The sequence below is a fragment of the Thamnophis sirtalis genome, unplaced genomic scaffold (genome assembly GCF_051295495.1).
Source record: "Thamnophis sirtalis isolate CommonGarterSnake01/CBP01778 unplaced genomic scaffold, rThaSir2_p1.2 scaffold_6, whole genome shotgun sequence".
NCBI classification, from domain to species: Eukaryota; Metazoa; Chordata; class Lepidosauria; order Squamata; family Natricidae; genus Thamnophis; species Thamnophis sirtalis.
In genome coordinates this window covers 2,119,969-2,130,858 of record NW_028261386.1, presented here as the reverse complement: position 1 = coordinate 2,130,858, position 10,890 = coordinate 2,119,969, and positions in this window count along the sequence as shown.

Sequence of the window (10,890 nt, the reverse complement as noted above, 5' to 3'; positions counted from 1 at the left end):
AGATATTCGGCGATGGTCATGTCCACTCTTTGGAGAGCTATAAAACGGGATGAAAGCAATCCATTCAAGAAGAGGAGAAGGACTATCTGTTCTCTTCAACCAAGTAACCCAGGGTCCATTTTTAAGTACCCACCCTTACCAAGTTTTCTTTGGTATTATTAAATACCAGTTGCTGATAATTGCCCGGGAATTTTTTTTATCCGAATCCTCTATTAGACAAGAAAAGCGCTGATTCTGGCGACAATTAAATGAGTTCCAAATGTTTATCCCTGTGCCCCGCAGAAGCGTCCAGAAAAGTGATACCACCTTAATTTTTAATGTTGGATTTTCCCCCTTACAAAAGCGGGGAGCTCCCTTGTGGAGTACTGTGAAGCTGTTACCATGGCGACTGCACAGTAGAAGCCATTTTACAGTAGAAGCCATTGTAAGGCACAACAGGCTGTATCTTAGCAGAACATGCACCCCAAGGGGTTTTAAGGATGTCTTACCCCCACAGTATTTGTTTCCAGAGCGTAAGTCCTCTGCGAACCAAGTTTGGTTGAAATTGCTCAAGGCGTTCCAGAGTTATGCTGGAATATACACACACACATAGCCGTGTGTGTGTATGTGTGTGTGTGTATGTATGTATGTATGTATGCATGCATGTATATGATTAATTTAATATGCTTAAATGCCTGGAGACTAAAACATAGGAAGAACGGTTGCAGGAACTGGGTAGGTCTAGTTTAATAGAAAGAAGGACTAGGGGAGACATGATAGCAGTCTTCCAATATCTTAGGGGTTGCCCCAAAGAAGAGGGAGTCAAACTATTCTCCAAGGCACCTGAGGGCAGAACAAGAAGCAATGGGTGGAAACTAATCAAGGAAAGAAGCAACTTAGAACTGAGGAGGAATTTCCTGACAGTGAGGACAATTCATCAGTGGAACAGAAGTTGCCTCCAGAAGTTGTGAATGCTCCAACACTGGAGGTTTTTAAGAAGAGATTGGACAGCCATCTGTCTGAAATGGCATAGGGTCTTCTGCTTGAGCAGGGGGTTGGACTAGAAGACCTCCAAGGTCCCTTCTTCCTCTATTCTTGATTGATTGGATCTCAGCTAGGCATCTTCATTGCCTGCTCTTCGCATGTCCTTGTACTGCAAATGCAGCCCACAATGAACTCCAGGCTGAGAGCTTCCTGACAGGGACACCTGAGGTGCATTGCCCTTCACCTGAACAACAACACCACCAGGGAAGGGATAGGTAGGAGCAAGTATGGGCTCTCCTGTTTTATCTCCTTGGAAATTACATATCAGTGCCAAGCCAGGTCAGGAGTGAAGGATGCTGGGAGCTGTAGTTCAACAAGGAGGCCAGCAAGTTTTTGTAAATGGATATGAACTTTCTTTCAGTTAGGCAAATTTGCCAGAGATAATCTGTAAAGTATTGTCTCTCCTTCCTTCCTTCCTTCCTTCCTTCCTTCCTTCCTTCCTTCCTTCCTTCCTTCCTTCCTTCCTTCCTTCCCTCCCTCCCTCCCTCCCTCCCTCCCTCCTTGTTGTCTTATTTTCCTTCCTTCTTTCCTGCCTTTCTATCTCCCTTCCTTCTTTCCTTTCCTTCCTTCCCTTCCCTCCTCCTCCTCTCTTCCCCCTTCCTTTTCCATTTCCCTTCTTCTGCTCTTTCTCCTTCTCTCTCTCTCTCCTTCCCACCTTCCCTGTTCTCTCGTTTTCCTTCCTTCCTATCTCTTGTCCTTCCTTCCCTTCCCTCCTCCTCCCTCTTCCATTTCCCTTCTCCTTCTGCTCTTTCTCCTTCCCTCTCTCTCCTTTCTTTGATCCTCCCCTCCCCTTGCTCCCCATTGACTCAATCTTTCAGGAAAGCAAAGTCGCCCAGAACGATTCAGGAGCGCTGACGTCTATTGGAGACCCACCTCTCTCACCGACACAAAAACCTGCCATGTTCGGTGAAACCTGCCCTTTCATTCACTCACCTGCTCTGCCCCTCTGTTCACAGGTCCAGCTGTAGCTAATTGGGGAGGTTTCCTTTTGCCCCGTGCCAAAATCTGCAGGGAGGCAAGCGGTTTGAAAGCTTCCAACGGACAAATGAAAAGGATCCTTTGTCTGTTTTCCTCTCACAGGGACACAAAGAAAAGAACTCAACACACAAACACAAAAGAGGACTCTCTTGGCAGGTGTGCTAACATCGCTATTCAGAAATGTGGCTTTCTCCCTGCCCACATCAAGGCTTCTTCGGTCTTCCCGCATATATTTATTTAGTTATTTAACAAAAAGTGCTTTCTTTCCTCCCTGGTTGGGTGGGGATTAGACTAGAATAGAATAACAGAGTTGGAAGGGACCCCGGGAGGTCTTCTAGTCCTACCCCCTGTCCTGGCAGGAAACCCTACACCACTTTAGACAAATGGTTATCCAATCTCTTCTTTCAAACTTCCAGTGTTGGAGCATTCAAAACTTCTTACCCTGTTTCCCTGAAAATAAGACCTCCCCGGATAATAAGCCCAATCGGGCTTTTGAGCGCATGCGCTAAAATAAGCCCTCCCTCCCAAAATATTGCAACACAACAGCAGCCATGCGGTGACCACGCTTGCCGCTTCCTGCACCTCAAAAACAGTAAGACCTCCCTGAAAATAAGGCCAGACACTTATTTCGGGGGTCAAAAGAAAAAAATTTTAGGGAAACACAGTAGAAATACGCCTACCTGCTTTTTTTTTTTTTTTTTAAAGAATACCCTGAGAAAGTGAGAAATTTGTATTTACAGATAAAAGTAAAGGTTCCCGACTCTAGGGGGCAGTGCTCATCTCCGTTTCAAAGCTGAAGAGCCAGCGCTGTCTGAAGACGTCTCTGTGGTCATGTGGCTGGCATGACTCAATGCCGAAGGCGCACGGAACGCTGTTCCCTTCCCACCAAAGGTGGTTCCTATTTTTCTACTTGCACTTTTTACGTGCTTTCGAACTGCTAGGTTGGCAGAAGCTGGGACAAGGAACAGGAGCTCACTCCGTTACGCGGCGCTAGGGATTCGAACTGCCGAACTGCTGATCTTTCTGATCGACAAGCTCAGCGTCTTAGCCGCTGAGCCACTGCGTCCCTCTATTTACAGGTAGTTCTTGACTTAGAACCATTGGCTTAGTGAAAGTTAAAGAAAAAAGTGCCCGGAAAAAACAGATCGTTTTTCACACTTACGACCATGACAGCATCCCTAGGGTCAAGTGCTGAAAATTCAAACCCTTGGCAACTGACTTGTATTTACGACAGTTGCGGTGCTCTGGGGTCATGTGATCCCCCTTTGGTGACCTTCTAACAAGCCAAGGCAGTGGCGGGGAGCCAGACTCACTTAACGACCATGTGACTAAGTTAACCACTGCTGTGCCTCTCTTAACAACTGTGGCAAGAGGTGTTGTAGAATGAAGCAAAACTCACTTAACGACTGTCTTGCTGAGCGATGGCAATTTTAGGCTCTGTTGTGGACGTATGTCGAGGAGCCTTTGTATTTCTCTTTGGCGTATCTAGGTTGCAAAGTTGCCAGCTGCCTCTATGTGTCTCCAGAGGTGCAGAGTCCCCATCCAGCTGTGCAGCGTCATATCTCAAAGAGACCAACTTAAAACACTACTTCATAAACCTAGATAAATTATCCCATGACCCTTAACAACAAGGACCTTTAAACCGACTTAAAGATTCCCGCATGAACCAAAATATATATTTCACTCTCCCAAAGTAGTCCTAGAAAGATGGAAATCGATGAAAGGACCAATAATATGGCTAAGGTGGGATTAGAACTCACTGTCTCCCTGTGATTGGCCCAAAGTCACCCAGCTGGCTTTCTCGCATAAGGTAGGACTAGAACTCACCGTCTCCCAGTGATTGGCCCAAGGTCACCTAGCTGGCTTTCATGCCTAGGGTGGGACTAGAACTCACAGTCTCCTGGTGGTTGGTCCAAAGTCACCCAGCTGGCTTTCATGCCTAGGGTGGGACTAGAACTCACTGTCTTCTGATGATTGGCCCAAGGTCAACCAGCTGACTTTCATTCCTAGAGTGGAACTAGAACTCACAGTCTCCTGGTGATTGGCCCCAAGTCACCCAGCTGGCTTTCTCGCATAAGGTGGGACTAGAACTCACCATCTCCCAGTGATTGGCCCAAGGTCACCTGGCTGGCTTTCATGCCTAGGGTGGGACTAGAACTCACAGTCTCCTGGTGGTTGGCCCAAGGTCACCCAGGTGGCTTTCTTGCATTAAGGTGGGACTAGAACTCACAGTCTCCTGGTGATTGGCCCAAAGTCACCCAGCTGGCTTTCATGGCTAAGGTGGGACTAGAATTCACTGTCTCCTGGTTTCTGGTCTGGTGCCTTAAATACCGGACTAGATTGTGTTTGGTTATCCTCCGTGACCCTGGCAGGGTTGAGTGCTGAATTTCAACGGCTGTGCAGGCCACGAGTTTAGAGAAGAAGACCGTGGATCTGTTTGTGCCGAAGTGAAACCCTCTGGAGCACAAAAGCTGAAAGCAGGAACGGTGCGTTGCTATTGTCAAGGGCCCTTTATCCTCCCCAAGTGCTTCCGGCAGTTTTGCAGAAGGAGCAAATGCTTGAACGGCACAAAGATAGCAGCGTGAAAACATGGGCCGTCGAGAGCTTCCGAGGGCTTCCCTCTTTTCATCGACGAGCTCTTTCCATTTGTAAACTTGGGCTGCTCCCGTTGTCCTCCTTTTGCGCCAGTCAAACCATTGTTCTGCCATTTTCACTGATTTATTCTTACTTTGTTTTGGCAAAGTGAGAGATCCGGACCCTCACCACCCTTCAGGCTTTCCACAATGCCGTCAAAACCTGGCTGTTCCGACGGTTCCACCACAAAACCGCGGAGGACAAAATCGCGCTCGACAAAAGCGCGCATTTGACGTCATCACAGCGCAACGAAAACATCGCAGTGTGATATAAAAATGTAAAAATAAAGCGAAAACCTTACCCTAACCCCCCCAAACCTAACCCTAACCCTAAACCTAACCCTTAACCTAACCCTAAATCTAACCCTAAACGTAACCCTTAACCTAACGCTAAACCTAATGCTAACCCTTAACCTAACGCTAAACGTAACCCTAACGCTCTAAACCTAACCCTAACCCTAACCCTAACCCTTACCTTTATGTGAATCGGCTTGCTTTAATTGTATTTTTATTTCAATTTTTAACTTTTTTCGTCGCGCTGTGATGACGTCAAATGCGCGCTTTCGAGCACGATTTTGTCCTCCGCGGTTTTGACGGGTCACGGTTCCGACAGGCCTGGGGCTGATGAGTTCCCATCCCCACTCGAATTGTGTGCCTGTTGACTGTTTTTAAATTGTTTCTGTATTTTGTTTGTTTGTCTTTTGCTTTTTTGTTGTATTATTCCCTCCCCTTGGTTTGTTAGCCGCCCTGAGTCCCTCCGGGAATAGGGCGGCATACAAGTTTAATAAACCTTGAAACCGTTTTTTTTTTTTTTGGCCCTGGTTTGTTTCTCTTTCCTAGAGTTGCAGATTGCTCGCAGGCCAGAAATAAAATGTCGGGTTGCGTTGGGTGGTATAGCAAGGATTTGGAAAAGCAAGGACATACACCTGGCTGCTAAACAGAGCTGAGTCCTCTCTAACGTGTTCCCCGTAGCTATGGTGGGTTTCCAGATTTTTTAGAACCTCTTCTGTAGGTGTGGCCTGCTTTGTGGGAGTGGCTTGCCAGCCATGTGACCAGGTGGGAGTAGCTTGCTGGCCATGTGGCCATGTGACTGGGTGGGAGTGGCTTGGCAGCCATGTGACTGGTTGGGCGTGGCCAACTTGTAAAATGTGGTGAAACTCACTTAACAACGCTCTTGCTTAGCAACCAAAACGTCAGCTCAGGAACTCTGACATTTGAAGCACGCAAGTCTTAAAGCTGTCAAGTTACAAGACCCTTGCACCCCTAACCCTTTAGAAAAAAAAACCCAGGGGTGTTCAAACTTGACAGCTTTAAGACTTGTGGACTTCAACTACCAGAATTCCTCCTCCAGTCATGTTGGCTCAGAAACTCTGACATTTGAAGCACGCAAGTCTTAAAGCTGTCAAGTTACAAGACCCTTGCACCCCTAACCCTTTAGAAAAAAAACCCCAGGGGTGTTCAAACTTGACAGCTTTAAGACTTGTGGACTTCAACTCCCAGAATTCCTTCTCTCGCTCTTCATCTTGATGATGTCTGGACGGGCGGGGGGAGGGAGCTGGAACCGTTTCTAAATGGCTCTGTAGATTTGTGGAACCTCTTCTATAGAAGAGATTAGAACTGGCAGGACCTCTGGTTGAACCTCTGGAAAGAGTGCCGAGAAGAGCAACAAAGAGGATGAGGGGACTGAAGGCTAAAACATACAAAGAACAGTTGATGGAATTGGGTATGTCTAATGAAAAAGGGACGTAGTGGGTCAGTAGCTAAGACGCTGTGCTTGTCGATCAGAAAGGTCGGCAGTTGAGTGGTTCGAATCCCTAGCGCCGCATAACGGAGTGAGCTCCCGTTACTTGTCCCAGCTTCTGCCGTTCGAAAGCACGTAAAAAATGCAAGTAGAAAAATAGGAACCACCTTTGGTGGGAAGGTAACAGCGTTCTGTGTGACTTCAGCATTGAATCATGCCGGCCACATAACCACGGAGCCATCTTCGGACAGCGCTGGATCTTCGGCTTTGAAATGGAGATGAGCACCGCCCCCTAGAGTCAGGAACGACTAGCACATATGTACGAAGGGAACCTTTACCTTACCTAGATTAATGAAAAGAAGGACTAGGGGTGACATCATAGCAGCCTCCCAATATTTGAGGGGTTGCCCCAAAGAAGGAGGAGTCAAGCTATTCTCCAAAGCACCAGAAGACATAGACATTTGTCTGAAATGGTAGATGGTTTCCTGCCTGAGCAGAGGGTTGGACTAGAAGACCTCCAAGGTCTCTTCCAACTTTGTTATTCTGCTATGACATCATATATTGAATGGGAACTAGGTAAAGGGAAGGCTTAAGGGTGACATGATAACTGTCCTCGGATCTTGGGAAGGACTTGGGTTGCCCACAAAGAAGAGGGAGTCAAGCTATTCTCCAAGGCACCTGAGGGTAGAACAAGAAGCAATGGGTGGAAACTAATCAAGGTGAGAAGCAACCTAGAACTAAGGAGAAATTTCCTGACAGTCAGAACAATTAACCAGTGGAACAGAAGTTGCCTCCAGAACTTGTGGGTCCTCCAACATTGGAAGTCTTTAAGAAGATGTTGGACAACCATTTGTCTGAAATGATTCAGGATTTCCTGCCTGAGCAGAAGGTTGGACTAGAAGACCTCCAAGATCCCTTCCAACTCTGTTCATCTGTTTGCAAATTTGATGAACTCCACACCTATCCCCTTCATCTGAATCATTGATGAAGATACTGAAGGGTGCTGGGCCTAAGACAGAGCCTTGGGGTACCCTGCTCCAGGTGGAGGCAGTTTCATGGAGGACCCCACGTTGAGTGCGGTTGGTCAGCCAGTGATGAATCCATCTGGTGGTGATGCTGCCTATCCAGCATTTTTCTTCTTATCAAGTGATAGGTCGCACTTTACTTTGTCAAATGTAGTTCGGGCACTGTTCCATGCATAACCTCTCATGCCCACAAGAGAAGAGTCTTTCTTTCAATGGCATGCCGCTATTTGTCATTTGGATAAAAAGGATGGGTTTCGCAGACGCCTCTGGGGATATATGTCTCTCTGCAAGGAAGACAAAGGGTAGGAGAGCAACTAGAAGATAAAGGAAGATAAAGACAAGGGTGGATTATTGCGTTAAAAAACTGCATAGATGGGTTTCTTGGTTGAGTGCCACCCTAGGGAGATTTCGTCGTTTTGTTCTTTCTAAGCCAGTGCCAGTTTAAAAAGAAATATGTAAAGAATTATCGTATTTTTCGGACTATAAGACGCACTGGAGTATAAGATGCACCAAGATTTTGAAGAGGCAAATTAAAAAAAAAAGTTTTTGCACTCTGCAGACCTCCCAAAAATGGCCCGTTTTTTGCAAAAACAGGCCCGTTTTGTGTCCAAAAAAGGGCATGCATATCCTTTAGGAGGCTTATAAAGTGCTCCTGGAGGATGGGGGGGCAAAAATGAGCAAAAAATGCCCCGTTTTTCACTCGTTTTTGCCCTCCCCAGCCCCCAGGAGCATTCTATAAGCCTCCTAAAGGCTATGCACAGCCATTTTGCAAAGGGGGCGGGGTTTCAGGAGGCAAAAAAATGCTGTATTTAGTGTATAAGACGCACCCAGATTTTCACCCTCTTTTTTGAGGGGAAAAAGGTGAGACTTAATACTCTGAAAAATATGGTAAGTAAAGAATTAAGTAAGAACAGGAGTGGTGTGGTGGCCTAGAGGTGGAGCTCTCGTCTCACAATCAGGAGGCTGTGAGTTCCATCCTAGGTAGAGGCAGTTATTTCTCTCTCTCTGGGCACAATGAAATATATCTGCTGAACAAAACTCCGCATTGGCAATAGGAAGGGCATCTGGCCAGTAAACATTCAGCTCTGTTCAGTTGTCCAGACTCCACCCCAAAAAGGATTATGGGGTCGTTAAAAGATGATGATGACTCAGCAGGAGAACTTTCCAAAGTCTCAATAGAAGCGGACCATACATGTAGAAGAAGCCTAAAGCGGAAAGATAGAATAGAATAATAGAATAGAACCTTTATTGACAATAGAATAGGCTAAAAGAGAATAGAATAGAAGAATAGAATAGAACAGACTAAAAAGAATAGAATAGAATAATACAATGGAATCTTTATTGACAATAGAACAGACTAAAAGAGAATAGAATAAAAGAGAATAGAATAAAAGAGAATAGAATAAAAGAGAATAGAATAAATAGAATAGAATATTGACAATAGAATAGACAGAATAGAATAAAATAGAATAGAAGAATAGAATACACTAAAAAAGAATAGAATAGAATAGACTAAAAAGAATAGAGTAGAATAATAGAATGGAATCTTTATTGACAATAGAACAGACTAAAAGAGAATAGAATAAAATAGAAGAATAGAATTGACTAAAAAAGAATAGAATTGACTAAAAAGAATAGAATTGAATAATAGAATAGAATGTTTATTGACAATAAAACAGACAAAAAAGAATAGAATAAAATAGAATAGAAGAATAGAATAGAATAAAAAAGAATAGAATTGAATTGACTAAAAAGAATAGAATAGAATAATAGAATAGAATCTTTATTGACAATAGAACAGACTAAAAGAGAATAGAATAAAATAGAATAGAAGAATAGAATAAAAAATAGAATAGAATAGACTAAAAAGAATAGAATAATAGAATGGAATCTTTATTGACAATAGAATAGACTAAAAGAGAATAGAATAAAATAGAATAGAATAGAATAATAGAATAAAATCTTTATTGACAATAGAACAGACTAGAAGAGAATAGAATAGAATGGAATAGAATGGAATAGAATAATAACTTTATTGCCCCTTTGAATATATACTAATCATACATTAAAATGAAATTTCATTGCATAGAGCTCTCAAAGGATCACCACCTCCAACACACACTGCATAAACTTCGTTGTTATTTCAAACAGTTATTCCACGAACGATTGCGAGTTGACCACTCCGTTGATAGCAATAGCAATAGCAATAGCAGTAGACTTATATACCGCTTCATAGGCCTTTCAGGCCTCTCTAAGCGGTTTACAGAGAGTCAGCATATTGCCCCCAACAATCTGGGTCCTCATTTTACCCACCTCGGAAGGATGGAAGGCTGAGTCAACCCTGAGCCGGTGAGATTTGAACCGCTGACCTGCTGATCTAGCAGTAGCCTGCAGTGCTGCATTTAACCACTGTGCCACCTTGGCTCTTGATAAAGGAAGTCTGCCTTTTTGTGGTGCTGTGGAGCAGCTGCGCGAGGTCCCTCCTTCACAACAGTTGTGCATCTCTCGACGAATGTGCGCGAGAGGCGCGGAGAGATGACTCTTCTCAATCAAAGGAAGCAGTGCCCTTTTACCAAGGGGGCTATTTAGCCTCCTCCAAGCCCTGCCAGTGAAAAACCTTCCATTTTCTGCCTCTGCTAGACTCACTAAGGGCCAGTGGGTCGCCAAACGTGGCAACTTTAAGACTCGTGGACTTCAACTCCCAGAATTCTCCAGCCATCTGGTGGCTGGAGAATTCTGGGAGTTGAAGTCCACGAGTCTTAAAAGTGGCCAGGTTTGAAGACCTCTGCGCTAAGCTGACTCCATTAGGGCCAGTCCCCATCTATATTAATAGGCCTTTCAGAAGGTCATCGACTGGGTTCAAAGTGCTTTAAGTGTTTCCATCTCAGCTACATTAGCTTGAACTTTGAGGCACCCGGGGACTTAATATTCCTAATTAAAATATTTCAGCTCGATCCTGCCTCCCTGTAAAAAGTCGTGATGAATTTATGCCATTCTCAGGAAGGGCCCGGAGTGATGTGCGTGGAGGGTAAAATAGATAAAAATAAGCTCCTTTATCTAACCAACTTATTTCACGTCTCTCCTTTCTCGGCTCCCAAGCCATGGTTGATGGTTTCCCACCCACCCCTCAAAAAAACAAAAACCCTCCATAAAACTTTTCTAATTTAATGAACGTCTGGCAAAAGGGTCTTTTTTTGAGGGGGGGGGGGTTAAATGAATCCCGGCTCCGTGAGACGGGAAAAAAAAGTCTTTTTCCCGTGAGTTAAGATTACCGAAATCAGGCTGAGATTTTCCAGACTCTGGAACGGGCTTGGCGTTGTTGTTTTTTTTGTTAGCTTAACTGTAAATCATCTTTCACTTAAAAAGGTTTAGAGGAAGGTGGTTTGGGGAGCTGGCTCTTCACATTTGCCCTCTTATAAACCCACCGCGGGGAAAGAATTGAGGCTGTCACCGAGCTTCTGGAAGGATTAACCCGAAACTTCTTTGGTAA